This window comes from Symphalangus syndactylus, chromosome 7 (genome assembly GCF_028878055.3).
Source record: "Symphalangus syndactylus isolate Jambi chromosome 7, NHGRI_mSymSyn1-v2.1_pri, whole genome shotgun sequence".
Classification (NCBI taxonomy): domain Eukaryota; kingdom Metazoa; phylum Chordata; class Mammalia; order Primates; family Hylobatidae; genus Symphalangus; species Symphalangus syndactylus.
Window position 1 is genome coordinate 8,741,594 of NC_072429.2, and position 22,009 is coordinate 8,763,602.

At 48.5% G+C, this 22,009-nt stretch overlaps 1 protein-coding gene across 1 annotated transcript in view; it reads left to right on the plus strand.

The window, feature by feature from the left end:
- COL23A1 (collagen type XXIII alpha 1 chain) overlaps window positions 1–22,009 on the plus strand; it is a 353,888-nt gene that overhangs the window by 185,639 nt on the left and 146,240 nt on the right. The window lies entirely within an intron of this gene.

Below are 22,009 nucleotides of genomic sequence, written 5' to 3' on the forward strand. Positions count from 1 at the left end.
ATACATTGAGAACCACACTAGACAGTGTTCTAATTTTTGCTTCAACCATCAAATGTAATTTAGAAAACTCAAGTAAAAGAAGACCTATTATATATTTACCCATATTTTTGTTTACTGTGTTCTTTCTCCCTCCCTAATGTTCCAATATTCCTTCTTTAATTATTTCCTTCCAGTTTTGAATTTGCTTTAGGCACTCTTTTAGGGTAGGTCTGCTGGTGACAACTTGTCTTAATTTAACCTCACCTGAAAATTTCTTAATTTCCTCTTTATTCCTGAAGGATATTTTCACTAGATATCGAATTTTGTGTTTTCTTTGAGCACTTGAAAAAATGTTTGCCACTTCCTTCTGGCCTCCGTGGTTTCTGAGAAGAAATCCACTGTCACTGGAATTGCTTTTCTCCAGTAAGTGAGGTGTCATTTCTCTCTGAAATATTTTTATTTGGCTTGAGTTTTCAGAAGTTGACTATGATATTTCTTGGTGTAGAAATCTTTGGTTTCTTTCCTGTTTGATGTTTGCTCAGCATCTTATTGGTAGGCCTAGGTCTTTGGGCACATCTGGAAATTCCCCAGCCATTATTTATTTGAATACTTTTTTCAGTCTCACTCCATTTCTCCTCTCCTCTTGGGACTCTTGATGACACTAATGTCAGATCTTTTGTTTTAGTCCCACAGGTCCCTGAGGTTCTGTTCCTTTTTTTTTCCTAGTCTATTTTCTCTCTCTTGTTCAGTTTGGATAATTTCTGTTGGTTCTGCCTTCAAGCTCACTGATTCCGTTGTCCTCTTCATTCTCCTGTTGAGCCCTCCGTTGAAATTTTCATGTCATTTCTTGTGTTTTTCACTTCTAACATTTCCAGTTGGTTTTTCTTCATATCTTGTTTCTTTGCTGAGACTTTCTGTTTTTTCATTTGTTTCAGGTGTGTTCATAATTGCTCACTGAAGCATTTTTATAATGGCTGTTTTCAAGTCTGTGTCAGATGGTCCAACATTTCTGTCGTATCAGTGTTCATCTCTGTTGATTGTCTTTTCCCATTGAAGTTGAGGTTTGCCTGGCTCTCGGTATGATGAATGATTTTTTATTAAAGCCTGGACATTTTGTGTATTGTGCTGTGAGACTCCGGATTTTGTTAAATCTTGTGCTTCAGCTGGCCCCATCAGACACCATGCTGATGATAAAGGGGGAGGGAGCACCACTTCATTACTTTCAGGTGGAGGGTAAAAGTCCAGGTTTTCAACTGAGCTTCCATTGACACGTAAGGTGGTGAGGGGCTCCTTGTTACTACTGGGAAGGGATGAGTGTTCCAGCTCCCCACTAGGCCTCCACTGATGCCATCCTTGCTGGGTGGGGCAGGAGTGCCTCATTACTGCTCCCCACGGGGCTTCCACTGACACTGTGGGTGTTTCTGAGTTACCAACTTATTTAGCACCCAGTTCTGCATATACGAGACCGAAACAAACAACTAAATTCACCTCTCTGTCCTTTCTCAGGCCCCAGGGTGCCTAGCTGTTCTGTTTCTCTCCATCTTTCAGGGTCTTCTTCATACGTATATATAATGTCTAGGGGTTTTAGCTGTACTTAGCAAGAGGAATAGGGAAAGTATGTCTATCTTTCTGCCAAGTTGTTTTAATTATTGTAGCTTTATAACATTTTAAATTCTTAATCTGGCTAGTCTTTACTAATTACACTAATTTTTCAAAGTTATCAAAGCTGTCATACATGTTTCTCCACGTGAATCCCAATATTATTTTAAGTTTTCAAATAAAGAGTGTAGGTGGCCGGGCGCAGTGGCTCATGCCTGTAATCCCAGCACTTTGGGAGGCTGAGGCAGGCAGATCATAAGGTCAGGAGTTCAAGACTAGCCTGACCAACATGGTGAAATCCTGTCTCTACCAAAAATACAAAAATTAGTCAGGCATTGTGGCACGTGCCTGTAATCCCAGCTACTCGGGAGGCTGAGGCAAGAGAATCACTTGAATCCAGGAGGCAGAGGTTGCAGTGAGCCGAGATCTCGCCATTTCACTCCAGTCTGGATGACAGAGTGAGACTCCATCTCAAGAAAATAAAAAAAAAGAGTGTAGGTATGGTTATTGGTATGCCATCAATTTTAGAGATTAATATAAGGAACATGAGCATCTTTTCAATGCTGAACATGTCTCTACTTCTCCAAGAACTAGCATGTTCTCTTCATATACATCTTTTGATTTCTTATATACATCTTTTGATTTCTCTTTTGATTTCTTCATATACATCTTTTGATTTCTTATTGAATTTACTCAGGGTTTTTTTTTATCTTGTTCTTTTAGTTATTAAAAAGGGACGCTTCTCCACTGTACCTTCTAACTGGTTATTATTTGTACATGAGAATGCTGTTAGTTTTTGTTTGTTTGTTTGTTTGTTTGTTTTGAGACAGAGTCTCACTCTGTTGCCCAGGCTGGAGTGCAGTGGCGCAATCTCAGCTCACGGCAACCTCCGCCTCCCAGGTTCAAGGGATTCTCCTGCCTCAGCCTCCCAAGTAGCTGGGACTACAGTTGCATGCCACCATGCCTGGCTAATTTTTGTATTTTCAGTAGAGATGAGGTTTCACTGGGTTGGCCAGGCTGGTCTCTAACTCCTGGCCTCAAGTGATCCACCCGCCTCGACCTCCCAAAGTGCTGGGATTACAGGCATGAGCCACTGCGCCCAGCCTGGTTTTTGAATATTAAATCTTCATCTATTCTCTTTACTATATTCTTCTATTACTCCTAGTGGTTTTTAGATTGTTCTCATGGATTTGCAGTATCAAATCATACAATGTGTAAGTAATTGTATTTTTCATCCTCTTTCTTTCCTTTCTCTTGGCCTTCTGGAGAACTGTTCGGTAGTGGTGCTCGTGGTGCATCCTCTTGTTCCTGACTTTAATGGGGATGCTTTCAGTGTTTCAACAGTAGGTGAGATTGCATGTCACATTTGGGTATGTGATACTTTTTTTAATAATGCAAAGGAAAGGAGTCACCTCTTTCAATTCTCCCTCTTATCGCGGTGTAATAAATGAGGTATTAATGACAAAAGTGTTTAAACATACAAAAACCTTGCCATCTGGAGATTTACACTCTCCTAAAACTATTGGGTCAGAAAGAAAATACAAAAATTGAATCATAGTTTGTTTAAAGAATAATGTAAATGAGGACAGAGCTATATTAATCAGAAGTGTTGAAACATGTAACAACTTAAACTAGCTTAAGCAAAAGAGAACTTATTGACTCACACAACCAAGGCAGAAACATCAGGGTGGAGGTGGCCTCAGAGCCGGGCCATGGTTTATCCATCACTTCCCAGAGCAAACACAGAACCAGACCCTCTGCGGAAATACGAGCCCATCTGGCCTTTGGGCTGCCAGTGTTTGTGGCCTGTGGTGCGAATGCGGGAGGTAGAGATGGGCTCCAAGGGATGCTCAGGGGGTCACCTGGCCAAGCCTGAGGAGGGACCATGGCGGCAGAGGCACCTGGTATGGGGGTGTCATTGGTTATTTGTTATCCGCAATAGCAAAAACACCAGGGTTTGTAGATGGCTTCCTTTTCTATTAGAAGTTAAAGCAAAATCAAGCTTAGCTGCATAGTGAGATCATTCTTGTCCTGGTGTGCTGGTCCTAGGTTTGTCTTCCTGACTGGGAGAGGGAGTGAGAGAGGGAAAGGGAGAGTTGCAGCTGGCACACCCCAGGGAATGCCAAGAGGTGTGGGCCCAGGTCTGTCAACCCTCAAGGCCTCCATCCTCAATATCACGTGAGCCTCTGCATCTCTGAGGGGACAGAGGACATGAGGGGTCTGGTTATCATACATGGTCTTCGTGCCCCTTGCAGGACCGTTGGTCTCTGGCCAGCGGCATAGATTTATTGAGTGGCCACTGTGTGTGGCGGGGATCAAGGTCCCAGAGACCAATGGAGGGGCTGGGCCAGGTTCATCTCGAGCCCCTCCCTCACCCCACACTTTCACCATAAGGAATCAGCTGTACTTCCCCCAAATTTTCATGTTATTTCAATTTCATGCCTTGGTGCCTTTGTCTGTGTTGTTCTTTCTGCCTGGAGTGCCCTTTTCTTCCTGGCAAACTCCTCAAAGGACACAGCTCAAGAATCTCCTCCTGCATGAAGTGTGCCCTGCCCAGCAGCACTGATTTCTCTCTCCTGGTGTTGCTGAAAACCTGGTGCCTGCCTCTCCTTGCTGCATCCACACCTGTGTCTTCTATTGGACTGTGGTCCTTCATTGTTAAATGAATGAATGATGGTGGCAGTGATTGCGATTGAGCATGTTACTAAGGTGTGGCCACTCCTTGTGATGCGCATAGTACCCCACAAGGGGATCTGAAGAGAGAACCCCGGAACTGGAGGCAGATGCTGTCTGCACACAGTAGGCGCTCTGTGAATGGCTGCCGTCTTCTAGTTCTGACTGTTCACTACATGAATGGAGGCAGGGTGTGTGCAGGGCCATGGGGAGACATGGGATGCAGGAGACCCCATCTGCCTCTGTCTTCCTTGCCTCTCTCTTCCTGGGAATCTCACCAAAGGCCAGAAAAGATCCTTTGAACTTCTCTTTAGAAAAATCTCTCATTCTTTTGAGGCTTTCGTTAAGAGGAGCTGGACAAGCCTGTGGCTTCGAGGCCGTGATGGGGGCCTCCCAGATATCCCCTTCTGGGCCACCCCGAAAGGCTCACAAGCGCCTTCAGATCAATGGGTGTTTGCACAAAAGCATGTGTTCTTTTCTTTCCTTTGGCCTCACGTTTTCTTTCTTGGAAAGCGTTGCAGATGTTGGGCACAATTGGTGCCCAGGGAAGTGGCTTCAAACAATGGTTACACGTTTGTGAGGCATCTCAGCCAGGAACTGTAAGGACCACCTGGCGCTCTGAAAGGTACCTGAAGGTCTTGGCCTTTATTTCATGCTCCGGCCTTTTGCCTGGAAGTGGCGTTACACATTGTGAACCCTGGCATATGGGGGAGGCTGGGACTCAGGACAGGTGGGCCAGGCACTGGGGCCTCTGCGTCTCACTGGCTGAGTGGACACCATCGATGAAATAGGAAGAACAATCCCACCTTCAAGGGGCTGTTGCAATAATGAAGATAACGCATTTGAAAGTCTCCAAGGGGAGGAAGGGCAAGTAGCATTTCAGCGCCATATTGAGGGAGGCATGAGGTGTGTTGGATCCAGAACTCCTGGGTCAGGTCTGGCTCAGCCGTTGCTGGGTGCATGACCTTGGGCAGGTTATTCCTCCACTGTGGCTAAGTCTTGTCCTCAGTAAATTGGGGCTAATGTAAGGATTAAATGAGATAAAATACTATAAACGGTATATACCACATCTGGCATGCAGTAACAGTTCGATATGTGTCTCACTTGTAGAAGATTTCGGTCAATGGTATTTTCTCTTTTTTTTTTTTTTTTTTTTTTTTTTTTTTTTTTTGAGATGGAGTCTCACTCTGTTGCCCAGGCTGGAGTACCGTGGCACGATCTCAGCTCACTTCAACCTCCACCTCCTGGGTTCAAGCGATTCTCCTGCCTCAGCCTCCTGAGTAGCTGGGACTGTGGGTGCACGCAGCCACGCCTGGCTAATTTTTTGAGTAAATGGTATTTTCATTCATTCACTCACTTTTTTGTGCGTGCTCAGAATTCATGGAACATTTCTCCTTTTTTGGATTTTTAATTCTGTTTCTGAATTTTTCAAATTGATACATAACAGATGTACATATTTGGGGGAAACGTGATGTTTTGATACATTCATATAATGTGTACAGAGCAAATCAGGGTATATCCATCACCTTAAATATGTATGTTTTTTCTTTCTTTTTTTAAGAGACAGGATTTTGCTGTGTCCCAGGCTGTATTTGAACTCCTAGGTTCAAGTGATCCTCCTGCTTCAGCCTCCCAAGTAGCTGTGACTACAGGCATGTGCCACCACACACAGCCAGTTGCCTTAAATGTTATCTTTTCTTTTTGCTAGAAACATTTGAATTATTCTTTTCTAGCTATTTTGAAATGTGCAAGTGGTTATTGTTAACAACAGTCACCCTACTGATCTATCAAATATTAGATCTTTTTTATTCCAACTATCTCTTTGTGCCCATTGATCAACCTCTCCTCATCCCATTCCTGCTTCCTAGACTCTGGGAGCCACCAGTCTACTCTCTGTCTTCATGAGAGCTACTTTTTTGGCTCCAAATATGTTTTTCTGTTTCTCTGTTTTTAGAGACAGGGTCTCACCACATTGCCCAGGCTGGCCTCCAACTCCCGGCCTCAAGCAATTCTCCCACCTCAGCCTCCCTAGGAGCTAGGACTACAGATGTGAGCCACCACGCCCAGCCAATTCACTCATTCACTCACTTCTTATTGCTATCATTATTCTATTATTTAGATCTGACAACTAATGGATACTTTATGGGTTAAAAGACAAAGGCAGCTGGGCGCGGTGTGGCTCACACCTGTAATTCCAGCACTTTGGGAGGCTGAGGTGGGCGGATCACCTGAGGTCAGGAGTTTGAGACTAGCCTGGCCAACATGATGAAACCCCGTCTCTACTAAAAATACAAAAATTAGCCGAGCGTGGTGGCAGGTGCCTGTAATCCCAGCTACTTGGGAGGTTGAGGCAGGAGAATCACTTGAACCTGGGAGGTGGAGGTTGCAGTGAGCTGAGATTGTGCCATTGCACTCCAGCCTGGGCAACAAGAGCAAGACTCCATCTCAAAAGAAAAGAAGACAAAGGCAATTAGCAATACCAAGTGTTGGTGAGATTGTGGAGCAACCAGAGCTCTCATATACTGCTAGGGGAATGTCAAATGGCATAGGCACTTTGGAAAACAGTTGGGCAGTGTAACTTATCAAGTTAAACATCTACTTCTATGACTCTGCAATTTACCTAAAAGAAAGCTATGTTCACACAAAAACCTGTATGCAAATGTTTATAGCGGCATTATTCATAATTACCCAAATTGGAAATAACCCAAATATCCCTCAAATGGAGAATGGGTAAAGAAACTGTGGTACATCTGTGCAGTGGAATACTATGCAGCAATAAACAGGAACAGACTATTGACACACACCACATGGGTGGATCTCAAATGCACTATGCCAAGATAAAGAAGCCAAACTCAAAAATAAAAATCATACTACTTGCTTTATGCTTCATTTCTATGACATTCTTATGAGGCAGAACTATAGGGATGATCATTGAAAGCAGGGCCTCAAACAGATGCTTGTACCCCAGTGTTCATAGCTGCACTATTCACAATAGCCAGAGGATACAAATGACCCAATGTCCATCAGTGGATGAATGGATAAACCAACTGTGATCTATCCATATGATGGAATATTTGCTCAGCCTTAAAAGGAAGGGAATGCTGACACATGTTACAAATTGGACGAATCTTGACGACATTATGCTAAGTGAAATAAGCCAGACCCAAAAGGAGGTGGATGATATTGATTGATTTCACTGATGTGAGGTACCTAGAATAAATAAATTCATAGACACAGAAAGTAGAGTGGAAGTTACCAGGCACTGGGGGAAATGGGAAATGGAGAGTTAGTGTTTCATGGGTACAGAGTTTTTGTTTGGGATGATTTAAAAGTTCTGGAGATGGCCAGGCACGGTGGCTCATGCCTGTAATCCCAGCACTTTGGGAGGCCGAGGCCGGTGGATCACCTGAGGTCAGGAGTTCGAGATCAACCTGGCTAATATGGTGAAACCCTGTCTCTACTAAAAATACAAAAATTAGCCGGGCATGGTGGCAGGTGCCTGTAATCCCAGGTACTTGGAAGGCTGAGGTAGGAGAATCACTTGAACACAGGAGGTAGAGGTTGGAGTGAGCTGAGATTGTGCTCCAGCCTGGGCGATAGAGTGAGACTCCATCTCAAAAAAAAAAAAAAAATTCTGGAGATGGATGGTGGTGATGGTTGCACACCATTGTGAATGTACTTAATGTCATTGAATTGTACACTTAAAAATGGTTAAAATGGTAACTTTTATGTATATCTTACCACAATTTTTAGAAAACTATAGGAACAGAGAATAGATCCTCCTATAGAGGACGAGGGAGTTTTGGGGCTGACAGAGCTGTTCTGTGTCTCGATTGTCAAAACACAGAGAACTGTGCACCAAAAAGAATGCATTTTATTCCATGTAGATTTTAAAATAAAAATTTAAAAGATAGAGGTGTTCCAATTGGGCTCCGACTGTTCTTGCTGGTTCATTCATTTAGCCAACAAATACCTATCAACTCCACTGCGCCCCAGCACAGTGCCAGGAACCCTGTCCCCAGGCCCCTAGGGATGGACACGGGTGGATCCCGAGACAGATGAGCCCAAGGGAATGAGAACCATGCGGCCGTCATTGTTCTAACTGAGAGAACAATCATGTCAGTACATTTTTCCCTGGAGACCAAGTCTGAAGCCTGGCCGCTCTGGATACTTTAGTATCTCCTTGAGTGAGGTTTTAGTTGGAGAGGTTTACTCCCCTCCCTCTTTGGTCAGCCTCCTTTTGATGCTCTGTTTTTAAAAGCCATCTTTGGTTTTGGCTTGCTTGTTTGTTTTGTTACCGTCCCCCAACCCTTGAGTAGGATTGTTTTAAAATAGGTAAACAGCCCATGTTTGCAGAGCTTTTAGTGAGTCTCCTGTGCTTTCCCCCGTGCCAGGGGCATGGGTCTTGTGTTCAGCCTGCTGTCAGCTGCTGCCTTCCATGTTCCCAGCAATCAGCTCAACAAGGTGGCCCAGTCACAAACAAAGGAAACTGTCTTCAACAAAAAGGAGAAGGTGCTGGCTCCCAAAATGTAAAAGTGTTGGACTGGGCTAGCTTCAGCCATGGCTGGATCCAGCAGCTAGTGAGTGCTGGCAGGATCCTCTGTCTCTGTCTATCTTTACTTTTCCTCCCTCTCCCTCCCAGGGGCCCTCCCTTTGACTCCTGACTCTCTCTCTTCTCTGTGCTGGCTGTTCACAGCTGCAGCTCCCCAGCACGTGAGGGAGGGAGGGGCAGCAGAAGCCAGATCCTGGGGCTGCTGACCTCCTGCTCAGAAACACCACACTCCATGTCAGTCATTTTCTCTTCATCATTTTCCTTTGTGAGGAGCCATCTGACCAGGATGTATTTCGATGCCAGCATCCGTGTGCATGACCTTGGACCAGGTGCCCCTTATAGCCCCAGCAACTGAAGCCCACAAGCCCAGGGCCCTCTGCCTGTGCACAGGGACCCTGCAAGGGCACTGCTGTACACTGTAACTGAGCAGTCATCCTGGAGTGACGCAGAGTGCAGTCTCTCCACCCATGTGTTTACCAGCACCTCGTGGGGCAGCTCGTCCGTGCCAGGCTGTCTGGGTGCTGGGATGCAAAGAAGACGCTAAGAGCTGCCCTGAGCACTCACAGCCTAACGAGGACATGTTAGCACAAGACGTGCCTAGGGGATCCCTTTCCTATGACAACAGCAGGTCTCTGAAAGAGGCCTTTTAATTTCATAATAAATAGTGAACAAAGGTTTCCTTGGGACTAAATCTTGAAAATAGAAACCGAAAATTGTAAAAATTAATTAATTTTACATTTAACAATATTTAAGCTATAACTCTGGGAGAAGTTTTTTTGGTGGGGGAACAGAGTCTCATTCTGTTGCCGAGGCTGGAGTGCAATGGCTGAATCTCAGCTCACTGCAGCCTCTACCCCCCAGGTTCAAGCAATCCTCCCACCTCAGCCTCCCAAGTAGCTGGGACTACGCTCACGTGCCACCACGCCCAGCTAATTTTTGTATTTTTAGTAGGGACGGGGTTTCGCCATGTTGCCCAGGCTGGTCTTGAACTCCTGATCCAAAGTGATCCGCCTGCGTCAGCCTCTCAAAGTGCTGGGATTACAGGCATGAGCCACCATGCCCAGCAGAGAATTTTTTTAAATAAAAGAATAATTTTTTCTCTTTGGAGTTATTTTACAAATAAACGTGTGTGAAAGCACATGAAGACTGTTCACATCTAAACACCACAGCGTGTTGATAAAGGTAGTTATTCGTGCACAAATATTCAGAGGCTCCATCACTTTTCCCATAAGGCTTTCCTGATCCTTTTTACCCATAGTGCTCTCTTCTGACATGGCCAGCATGTCCTTATCATCTTTGGTTTAACTGGGTTCACTCTGCCAAGATCCGGCCCCATTTGTTGATGTCTTTGGCCTCAGACCCAGGCAGTGCTCCAGCATCACTCACATCAACTTCATGAAATTCTGCAACTTTTTTTTTTTTTTTTTTGACATGGAGTCTCACTCTGTCACCAGGCTGGAGTGCAGTGGCGTGATCTCTGCTCACTGCAGCCTCTGCCTCCTAGGTTCAGGCTATTCTCCTGCCTCTCAGCCTCCTGAGTAGCTGGAACTATAGGCACGTGTCACCACACCCAGCTAATTTTTGTATTTTTAGTAGAGACGGGGTTTCACCTTGTTGGCCAGGATGGTCTCGATCTCCTGACCTCGTGATCTGCCCGCCTCGGCCTCCCAAAGTGCTGGGATTACAGGCATGAGCCACCGCGCCCAGCAGAAATTCTGCAACTTTTTACAAGATCTGCGGCTTCACTTGCAGTGGATTCGCATCACATTATTACAGGCACAGATAACCTCCTCAAACAGCAGGTGCATTTATAGCATGTAATGGTTATCCAGGCGCTGCCTAACCAAGACAGCAGCATGAGTGGGGGTGGATGCCCGTGAACAGGCAGGTGTGTCCGGGGGCACTGATGTTAGGAGGGGCAGTATAGTTGTGAGTTCTGTGTCCTGATGACTTTGGCTGCTTTGTTAAGCCTCAGATACTGAATCCTCACTGTATTTTAAGTTTTCTCCCCCGAAACTATGTCTGATCTGTTGCAGCTGTGGGTCTTTAAATCCTTGCCCCACCTCATCCCTGTGAGAGCCCTGCTCCCAGCGAGAGCGCCCCCTCCTTGCGTCTTGCTAACTCAGCATCCCTGCCATTTTATTTTGTTTTGTCTCCCCCTCAGCTCTGCCCCTGGTGTATCCGAGGTGCTGAGTGGATGTTGGTGGCGGCAGGAAGGAGTGAATTAATGACCAGGCCAGCCTGACTCCCAGGTGGTCCTGTGTAGGTCCTGCCAGCCCAGCCATGCTGCCACTGAGGCCCAGCACAGCTCTTCCTGGAGGCTGGGTGCACAGCCAGGCTTGGAGCAAGCCGAGTCCCAGAAAGCCTCTGCCCGTGTGACAGGTGGCCCCTCGGTGCCAGATCTTTGACGTTTGTTCACCGGAGACCAGGGAAGCCCCAGATGCTCAGCTGTTCTGCTCTTTGAAGTCCACGCCAAACAGTCCTGGGCAGGAGCCCAGAGCACCTGCCCACCGGGGAGAGACTCTCGGAGGACAGCCGGGGCCGGAACCACAGCCTGGACGTTTGGAGCTGAGAGCCGAATGCTGCTTAGCATGACATCAGCTCAATTAATTCCCCTCAGCCCATGCCTGAGACCCAGGGCCTTGTAATTCTAGCCCTGCTATGTCCCACTTGTGACCTTGGGGAGTCATACCATCTCTCTGGGCCTCCATTTCCCCGTGTGTAGCAAATGGGAGTCAGACCATCAGCAGTCCCCTCTGCGTGTCAGGACGGACTCGGGAACCAGGAGGCTGAGCTTGCAGCCAAATGCTAGTTGACGATGACTTTCAGTTTACCCACAGATGTGAACCTTCAGGCCACATGGTTTAGCTGTGAACACCATGTTGAGGCCAGAACATTGTGGCTTTTGAAATGAGTGAATTTCTTGGATCAGGAAAAGTACCCCACGCTGTCAATACAGTTGTCTTCCTTGGAGATCTTCAGGGAGTGAGCTGAGAGAGGGCTGGTGGGGCTGTCTCTGCATTCCTGGGGTGGGGCTGCAGACCCTATGCAGCCTAGCAGGTGTTCTTCAGCTGGGAGTGGCTCCAAGTTGAGGGCTCAGGGTTGACTCACCCAGTGTGTGGCAGGCACTGTTCTGTGCCAGCCTGTGGGCTGAGCATCAGGGCATGGGTTAAACCTGTGTTGGACCTGCCCTCAGGAGGCTCCAGGCCTGCAGGACAGGACAGGTGCAGATAGTGACTGTATGCTCTGTCTGTGCTGGAGGGCTGGGCCTCCTCCTTGCCTGTCCTGCCTCTGCTTCCTCCCTGAAGCTTCCCTTCCTCCTGCCCTCCCAGATCTTTCGCTCCAGGTTTGATAGTCTGTGGCCACACTGAGCACCTGCTGCCCTGGGACCAAGGGGTTATGTGCCATCCTTCTGTCAGGGCACCTGGTGGGCAGGGTTGGGGTGGGTCCTCCCCACTCCTTGGCACCCTTGGAATATCAGTTGAAAAGAGGGAAGAGGGCCGGGCGCGGTGGCTCACGCTTGTAATCCCAGTACTTTGGGAGGCCGAGGCGGGTGGATCATGAGGTCAGGAGATCGAGACCACGATGAAACCCTGTCTCTACTAAAAATACGAAAAATTAGCCGGGCGTGGTGGCGGGCGCCTGTAGTCCCAGCTACTCGGAGAGGCTGAGGCAGGAGAATGGCGTGAACCCGGGAGGCGGAGCTTGCAGTGAGCTGAGATTGCGCCACTGCACTCCAGCTTGGGCGACAGAGCGAGACTCCGTCTCAAAAAAAAAAAAAAAAGAAAAGAGGGAAGAGGCCAGGCTTGGTAGCTCACGCCTATAATCCCAGCACTTTGGGAGGCCAAAGCAGGTGGATTACTTGAGGTTAGGAGTTTGAAACCAGCCTGGACAACATGGTGAAACCCCATCTGTAAAAAATTAGCCAGGCGTGGTGGTGCACACCCATAGTCCCAGTTACTTGGGAGGCTGAGGCAGAAAAATCGCTTGAGCCCAGGAGGTGGAGGTTGCAGTGAGCAGAGATTGCGCCTGGGTGACAGAGCAAGACCTTGTCTGGAGAAAAAAAAAAAAAAAAAAAAAAAAAGAAGAGGGAAGAGAGTCTTGATTGATGATTTCTATCAGTTTACTTCCACGTGCATTTGAGCTGGTCTCACATGATCTGAATGGTGCCAGGGGAATTGTTTTATTGTGGTAAAACATACCTAACAAAATGTACCATCTTAACCGTTTTTAAGTGTACAGTTCAGTGGCATTAAGTATACTCACATTGTTGTGCAACCATCATCAGAACTGTTTTTATCTTGCAAAACTAAAACTCTGCACCCATTAAGCCATAACTCCCCATTCCTCCTCCCCACAGCCCTGGCACCCACAATTTACTTCCCATCTTTATGACTTGGAGTACCCTGGCTTGGCTCATCCAGCATTTATCCTTCCACGACTTCTTCTTTGTGGCTTCTTTCATTTAGTGTAACGTCCTCAAGGTCCATCCATGTTGTAGCATGTGTCAGAATTTCCTTCCTTTTTAAGGTGAAAAATATTCCATTTAAGGCTGACTAATAGTCCATGCCAGGGCCATCTCTCGAGCCAGATGTTTTATGCACATGCAACAAATCGTTTACTTCGGCAACAATGCGCGGTTGGGAGTTCGAAGACCTCAGCTTGAGCTGCTTTTCTGCCAGGCACCCGCTGTGGGTCCTTGGACTCTTGTCCTGCCTGAGTCTCTCTGCAAAATGCAGATGGCTGAGCAGGTGGTTTTGAGCACCCAGTGAGGTAGGACGTTCTGTACTGGTGAGGAGTCGCACTAACAGTGGTATTGCTGTCAGACGCCTCCAAGGTGTTTCTCTTTAGCGCTGGCACACTCTTAGGTCTTCTTTCACCTTTTCTTGCATGGCCACGTTGGGTCTTGTTCTTCCTGGGGCCTCCTCTTCTAATGTGGCATTTTCTATTGAACTGTCAATCTTCAGGCAACAATGTGGCTATTGGTAGGAGGGGTCTCGCTATTACATTTGCAAGTGGTGAAAAGCTGAGCCGGCCACTGGGTAGCGTGATACATTTGGGAGCCGAATTTAGGCTGAGGGTGGCAGCAGGGGCCATTGTCCGCCGGACCCTGCCATCCTGAGTGGACTTCCTGTGGCCTCGTGTCTCAGTAAGAAGGCAGAGAACACAGTTTCTGTCCCTTTGTGCTTCTGTGTGGATAAAACATTGCTGCTGTCCTGACAGTTAACCAGGGCAGTTCTGGAGGTGGTGTGGCCTTCTGTGCAGTCCTGTTTTGTTGTAAGGTTTTTGTGTTTCTGTTTGAAGATGCGTCTTGTAGACGCAATTTCTTTAACATTTTAGAAGAAAGATGGGAATGCAGTAGGTGCATTGTTTGAAAGATATAAATAAGGTGAATGTGCTCCGAGGACCCCCAGGGCAGGTTGTGATGCTGCATCCATGCGGGCTCAGCCATTCACATTGCTTTTGCTTTATAACAATCTTAGGTTATAACTCACTATACAGTTTACCCGTGTAAAGTGCATAAGTCAGTGGTTTTTATTATACTCACAGAGTAGTGCAACCAACACCACAATAAATTTTAGAAATTCATCAACCAAAAAAAAAAAAATAGACACTCCTATTACTAGCCACCCATCATTTCCCCTCAACCCCCCCAGCCCCCAGCAACCACTAATCTAGTTTCTGTCTCTACAGATTTCCCTATTCCAGACATTTCATATAAATAGGATCATATAATACGTGACTTTCTGTGTCTGGCTTCTTTCACTTAGCATAAGGTTCATCCCGGTGTCAGTACTTCATTCCTTTTTACTCTCAAATAATGTTTCATTGTACGAATATACCACATTTTATTTATCCTTTGATCAGCTGGTGGACATTCGGATACTTGGACTTTGGGGCCATTTTGAATAATGTTGCTGTGAACATTGGTGTACAAGTGTTTGTACGGACAGATGTTTCATTTCTCTTGGGTAAATAGGAGCAGAATTACTAGATCGTATGGCAGTCTGTGTGAAGCCATTTGAGCACCTGCCAGACTGTCTTCCAAAGCTGCTGCAGCATTTTTTACATTCCCACCAGCTGTGGATGGGATGAGGGTTCCAGTTTCCCACCATCCTCACCAACATTTTTTACTGTCTGACTCTTTTATTCTGGCCATCCTAGTGGGAGTGAAGTGGTACTTTATTGTGGCTTTAATTTGCATTTCCCTGATGTCTAATGACGTTTCCTATGTCTTCATGTGCTTAGTAACTATTTGTTTATCTTTTTCGGAGAAAGGTTTATTGACATCCTCTGCCCATTTGTCTTTTTATTGTTGACTTGTAAGAATCCTTTACATATTATAGTTACACATCCCTTATGGGATATATGATTTGCAAATATTTTCTTCCATTCCATGGCTTATCTTTTTCCTTTTCTTCATGGCATCTTCTAAAGCAGTGGTCTCCAACCTTTTTGGTGCCATGGACTGGTTTCGTGGAAAACAATTTTTCCACAGACAAGGGTGGAAGGATGATGGTTTTGGAGGCATTAGATTCTCATAAGGAGTGCACAACCTAGATGCCTTGCATGCATAGTTCACAATAGGGTTCATGCTCCTATGAGAATCTAATGCCCCTGCTGATCTGACAGAAGGTGGAGCTCAGGCGGTAATGCTCACTGGCCTGCCACTCACCTCCTGCTGTGAGGCCCGGTTCCTAACAGGCCACAAACCGGTCCACAGCCCAGGGATTGGGGCCCCCTGTTTTAAGGCACAAAAGTTTATTTGTTTTGAAGTCCAGTTTATCTATTGCTCCTTGGGTTGCTTATGCTTTTGGTGTCATATTAACACACCACTGCCTAATACCAAGATCATGAAGATTTACACCTATGTTTTCTTCTAAGAGTTTAATAGTTTTAAGTCTTACATGTAAGTCTGATCCACCAGAGTTAATTTCTACATATGGTGTGAGGCAGGGGTCCACTTTCATTCTTTTGCATGTGGGTATGTAGCTGTGCCAGCACCATGTGTTGAAAAGACTGTTTTTCCCCATGGAATGGTCTTGGCACCCTTGTTAGAACAGACAGATTTTAAAAACCTTACTGATTGCAGGACAGCAGCCTCCATGACAGGTGCTTGGTAACTCAGGTGCCCATAGATGGCATTGGGAGGCCTTGCAGGGGTCTCTATTGTGCTGTCTCTGCCCTTCATTGTCCTGTGCACTTTGGGGTGAGAACATGAGAGGGTTCTGTGCCAGGCGACCCTCGGGAGAGCAGCTGGTTAGAGGGGCTTGGTCAGCTCTTCCTTTATGTGGCCATACCTTTCTGCCACACTGAGCCTGGAGTGCACAAGCAGGTGACCTGCCACATGGCCATGTGCCTCCTTGCTCCCTGCTGTCCTCCTCCAGCCAGTCGTAGCTACAATGACCGTACATCCCACACGATCCAGACAGTCTCAATGTATGCCTGTTCTTCGTGCAAGTTAGCCGGTCTCTCCCTCTCTTAAAATATCTTGGTTTGGATAACAAATGATACATTCATCCTGGTCCTGGAGTAAGGACTGGGGTGAGAATGTCCATGGGGTTCAAACCGGGTACGCTGAATCCAAGGCCAGCCTTCGTGGCCTCTGGTAGCTTTGAGAGGGAGAACAGAACTTTCTCAAAGCCTCAGCAGAGGTGGCTTGCATCCCGCAGATCTGTCCTGAGCACATTGTTGGCAGGACACATAGTCTCTGAGCACCCCGCTGCTAGCTCTTGCCGCTGAGCGTCCTCCCTGTAAGCCTGTGAGATTAGTGGCAAGGGGGAGCTTACCGGTGTCTTGGCAGGGGCAGCCAGTGCCAATTCAGAATGGTCAGGAGGTCTGGACGTAGCTGTTTCTCCCCATGCTGCCTGCATGTGCCCACTCGTCACACAAGCAGTCAGCTTTGTGTATTCACACCCACCTTGGGCTCACCAAGGCCACAGGGAGAAGCTCCTTGTCACTCTACTCTCACTAACTGAAGAACAAAACATCTCTGGAGGAGGCCACAGACAGAAGGGAAAGACACTTAACTCTACACATGGGAATCACGTTATATACACATTTACCCAATGCAAATCCACTTCTACGACTTGGGGGTGGAGGGAAGTCCAGCAAAAAGATAACTCATTGAATTAGTGCCAGTGGGTACCCTCTGTGGGGAGGGATGAGAATATGCAGCTCCCCTAACGGGCATCAGCTCCTGCAGACCCTGTGTGACTGTCTCACCGTCTGGGTGAGGTCTGAAGCTTTTGTGCAGCTTAGTCTTTAAATGCAAACTGAAGCATCACTTTGACTAAACGCAAATGTTGCTGTGTGTTGTGAGTCTCTGTGTAACTGTCACACAGGGGAGAGTGTAGCCAAACCCACCTTTGAAAAGGGAATGAGAGAGGGCTTCCTGGAGGAGGTGGCCAGGAGGCTGTGTTGGAAGGGGCCTTGGGACTTTGCTGGGTGGAGGAAAAGGAAAGCTGCTTCCAGGCAGCAAATATTTTGTAAAGCAACATACTGAGGCAACGGGAGCATGACAGCCAGGTTTGGGGAATAAGTCAAGGCTGGGTTATGAAGGCTTCAATTGCCTTGGTAAGGAGTGTAAATTTTAGCCTTTAGTTAGTGATCCCCGAATCAGTGTCCCTGGAGCACCTGACTCATGAGATGTCCCTGGGGAAAGGGTTCCACAGTCACCTTTTGGGAAATCTCATTGTGTAATCCCCTCCAATCTCCACCTTAGAGAGTTGCAAAGGATGTTAGCATACTAAAGGCCCTGAGAAGGCCTGCAGTAAACTCCCTTTTGACTGATTACTCAGGGCTTTGTGTCCTGAGGGAATAGGCAATAGGGAGCCACTGCAGGTTTCAGTGCAAGGGAGTGACAGCATCAGATGCCAGTGATGGGAGACAGGATAGCTGGGCTGGGCTGGAGGCAGGGAGGCCACTGGGCGGCCTGGTCACTGGATAAGTCAGAAGGCCCATCTCCACAGCTCCTGGATGTCTGGGAAGGGCCCAGCAAAATCACCAGGGGAGGAAGAAGTTGACGACAGGCAGTGGGAAAGACAAGCAAGAAGGCGGCCACTGATGCTGCAACCCAGAGCCTCCTTCCTCTCCCAGCTGGGATCCCCTGGGCTGCTTCCAGGACTTGGGAGGAGCCGCTGAAGAACCAGCGTGGCTTACGTTCAGTAAGCGTAAGCCACCTCCTGAGCTGCCCCCCTGCAGGTTCCAAGGATACCTGCTTCCAACAGGCACATCTGGCCTTTCTTCACCTTCAAGAAGAGGGAACGTAAGATTAAATCCAATTCATCCCCACGCCACCCCAGCCCTAAATTCTTCAGCAGAGTGGAGAACTGGCTCTGCTGTGGGATTATCAGGACTAGCGCTAAAAGCATCTCGGACAGACCTGCTTGCTGGGGGGAGACTTCCATTTCAGGAGTCTCTGAAAAATTTTCTGTTAAAGGTATTTCAGGGCAGGCAGCTGCTGAGACTCTGAGGCTGCGAACTTTACATCCAGCAATCACGGAAGGGCTCTGGCAGGCGAGCCTACTGGAAGAATCACACCGTGGAGAGCGTGTGCTGGGTGGACATGCCCTGGGGAGCAGTGTCGGTGGGTGGGGGGCCATGGTGTGGTGGGGGGCTTTCCACATCACTCTCCTCCCACTGGCTCATTTCTGTCCTTCACTGGCGGTGCTTGTCGGTACCACCACAGCTGCCACGTCTTGGGAGGAGGACTTGCAGGCAGGTTGCTTATGGCTCCTTATTTTCTCCTTGGGCCCTCTTCCTTCCTGAGTATAAAAGCCGGGGGACAGAGGAGTGGGAAACTCCGCGGGCACAGCGTGGGGGGAAAATGGCCCCACACTGTCTGTAGGGAGAACTCAGACCCACTGCCTCATTCAGTCGTTCATTCATTCATTAGCTCAGCGTATATGTACTGAGTGTATTCTTTGACCTTATCTTTGTATTCGTGTTGGGGATAAGAGGTAAATGGTCATGAACCTCTAGAAGTTATTGGTCTAGGAGGGGAGGCTCAGGCAAACCCCAAATATAGTCCGCTGTCAGGGCAGCCCCTGGAGTGGTGTGCAGAGCGTGCCCAGATGCAGCAGGCAGTTCCCGACCCCACCGGGAGAGCTCATGGGCAGGGGTGCTCTGAACTGCAGGAGGGCAGCAAGAACGTGTCCGCTGGGCTGGGTTTCGGGAGCCGCTGTGGAGGGACCCACCTGGGCAATTGCACCGAGGCTTGACCCAGCAGTGTCTTAGAGACTTGTGAGCGGGTCAGTTTGACCAAGGCTGGACATTTGAAGGGCATGTGGAAGGAGACGGGGAAAAGTGGGGAGTCTGGGCCCAGGCATAAGGGGTGATCACCAGGCTACAGAACATGGCTTTCCTTGGTGAGGCTGTGTGTGGGGGCCATTGAAGACTCTTGGGCAGGGTCGCTGTGAGCTGTCAGCACCAGGATGGGTAAAATGAAAGAGAAAAGAGGGTGGTGTTGGTTCCAGACGGGGTGATGAGAAGCTGCCGTGGGAGAGAAGTAAGGTGGGGGTGCAGAGTGTCAGGAAGTCGGACAGCAGGAAGCCTGGAGCGAGCGACGAAACCTGGAGCTGAAGTCCAGGGGCAAAGCCGAGGTCAGCCCGTGGGTATTTATTGCACCTATCCTAATAGTGCAATATTGGAAGCCACTCAAATGTCTGATGATACTGGGCAATGGCCGAGGAAGTTACCAGGCATCTGATCAGTGGCACAGCATAGAGCCAGGGAGCATCAGGGCAAAAGAAGGTCGCCTCCCCGTGGCCATGGGAGTGTGCAGCCTGTTCTCTCCCAGGCTCTTGCTCCCCAGGAACCGAGGCTCAGTCCTTTCTGCTCCTGGAGCCCATGGTGTCTGCTCAGACTCCTGACGGGGCAGGGGTAGGCGGCGGGGACCCTTCTGCACTGATAACGCTTCCCTCCCACCGGGTCTCAGTGAGCTGTGGGGGCGGGGGAGTTCACGGAGGAAAACAGACCCCCACTTTATCACTCACCCACCCCTGACCCCCCTCTGGCGACACACAGACTCACGTCCTCATCTCAACAGGCTGAAGCAAATGGCCAAAAATGGAAATATTTGTGCTGGGTTGGTGGGATTGTGAGTGAGTCTTATTCCTAATATTTCGTGGAATAGTATATTGTGGTTTTTTTTTTTTTTTTGAAGATGGAGTTTCGCTCTCTCCCCCAAGCTGGAGTGCAGTGGTGCAATCTCAGCTCACTGCAACCTCTGCCTCCTGGGTTCAAGCGATTCTTCTACCTCAGCCTCCCAAACAGCTGGGACTACAGGCGCATGCTTCCATGCCTGGCTAAATTTTTGTATTTTAGTAGATACCGGGTTTCACCGTGTTGCCCAGGCTGGTCTCAAATTCATGAGCTCAGACAATCCGCCCGCCTTAGCCTCCCAAAATGCTAGGATTACAGGTGTGAGCCACCGCACCCGGCCTGTATTGTGTTTTTAATAATAATATTGGAAAAACATACCCGTATACACGAAGCCCAGGTTGGATACAAGCATTGTCTTATAGCCTGCAATGCAAGCTTTCATTTCTCCAGCTGCCTGTTAATGCTGCTGTGAACCTGCAAATTCTATGCACTCTGCTTTCTTCTGCTTTGATACTAGATGGTTAGGACACGTGGATTTTCATTTCCTGAGAAATGTCAGCTGTATTATGAGTGTAGGGAAAATCGGTGAACTATTGTATGAAATCCCAGGCTAAAACAGGTTGAATACATCTTTGAAAATTCTGGCAGCCGACACGGGAACTTTCTGATCCCAGAGGTCCTGGTTTTATTATCATATGCCTTTGAAGGTGGGTGAGCTTAGCTCCGGCCTCTGTGGAGCATCCTCGTTGGATTGAGTGTTTCCTACGTCAGTTTGCTCTATGAACCCAGGTGTGAGTCAACATCAAGCCAAGATGTGTGGCAGATGATTCGCTTAACGTCCTCAGACAGTGGATTGCCAGTCTGTGGGAAGCTTCAGGGGAAGGGCATGAGAGTAACTTCCTAATGTGCACACGGCCAGGGTCACAGGGAGAGCAGGGCCACCATGGCCCGGTGCCCATCACCCTCCTGGAGGAGACCGGCCAGGCTCCAGGGGCTCCAAGAGTCTGGAGCCTGGCTGCACTCACGTCCTGAGAGGAATAAGGGGCAAAGAAACTGAGTCAGGCACCAGCACAAACATTTCCATTTTTGGCCATTTGCTTCCAGCCTACTGACGTGAAGACCTGTGGGCCTGTGGGGGTGGTGTTTGCCGGAGCGGGGGTGTTTCCCTCTGTGAATTCCCCGCATCCACAGCTCACTGAGACCTGGGGGGAGGGAAGCATTAGCAGCTCAGAGGGGTGCCCGCCACCCACCCTGCCAGAGCAGAAGGCCCAGTCAGGAGAAGAGTCTGAGAGGCTCTAGGAGCAGAAAGGACTGAGCCCCAGTTCCTGGGGATTGAGAGCCCAGGAGACAGCAGGTCCCACACTCCTGTAGCTGTGGGTGATACCCCCACCCCAATGCTTGTTCCCCAGCTGTGACAACATGAGTCCAGCCACCAGGGGCTGCCACAGAAGACTACCCCGTCAGGAGCTGCTCAGGCTCTGGGGACAGAGCTCCCGGCGTGGAGTGAGCTGGGCAGCCCAGTGTGGTGGCTTGGATGGGGCAGGCAGGGAGGCTGGGCACAGGGAAGGAGCGGGAGCCTCGCTACCCATTTGACCTCTCACCGCACTCTTCCTCCTTGCAGGCTCTTACCCGCTTTTCTGTTAGGGACTTTTTAATGCTTTAGGAAAAGGCATAGCTGTTTCCCTCAGGGGGACTCCAAGCCCCAGGCTGTTCTGGGCCGTCCCCCGGTGGTGCAGGGGTCATGGTGGCTGTTAGATGTGCACCCTGTGAGCGCCCACTCTGACTCAGTGGGTGAGGCCCCCAGGAGGCTTCTGGCTTGAAACTGGATGCATCTGAGTCCAAGTCCCGGCGCTGCCTCCTCTGAGCCTTAGTTTCTCGTATCAAACCCTGATCTCCAAGGCAGGAGCAGAATCAGTGCAGGAGCAGGGAGGGAATTAAGGCACACTGGCCCCTGCACAGTGCCCGGTGGGCCGCTGGAGAGGAATGCACTCAGTGCCATCTACATGGCCTCCAAAAAGCCGAGGGAGGAGTGGGCAGGGAGGAGAGATCTGCCTTGAAAAGCCGCAGCCTGGTTTACCACCCGGATGAACAGCCCCAGGA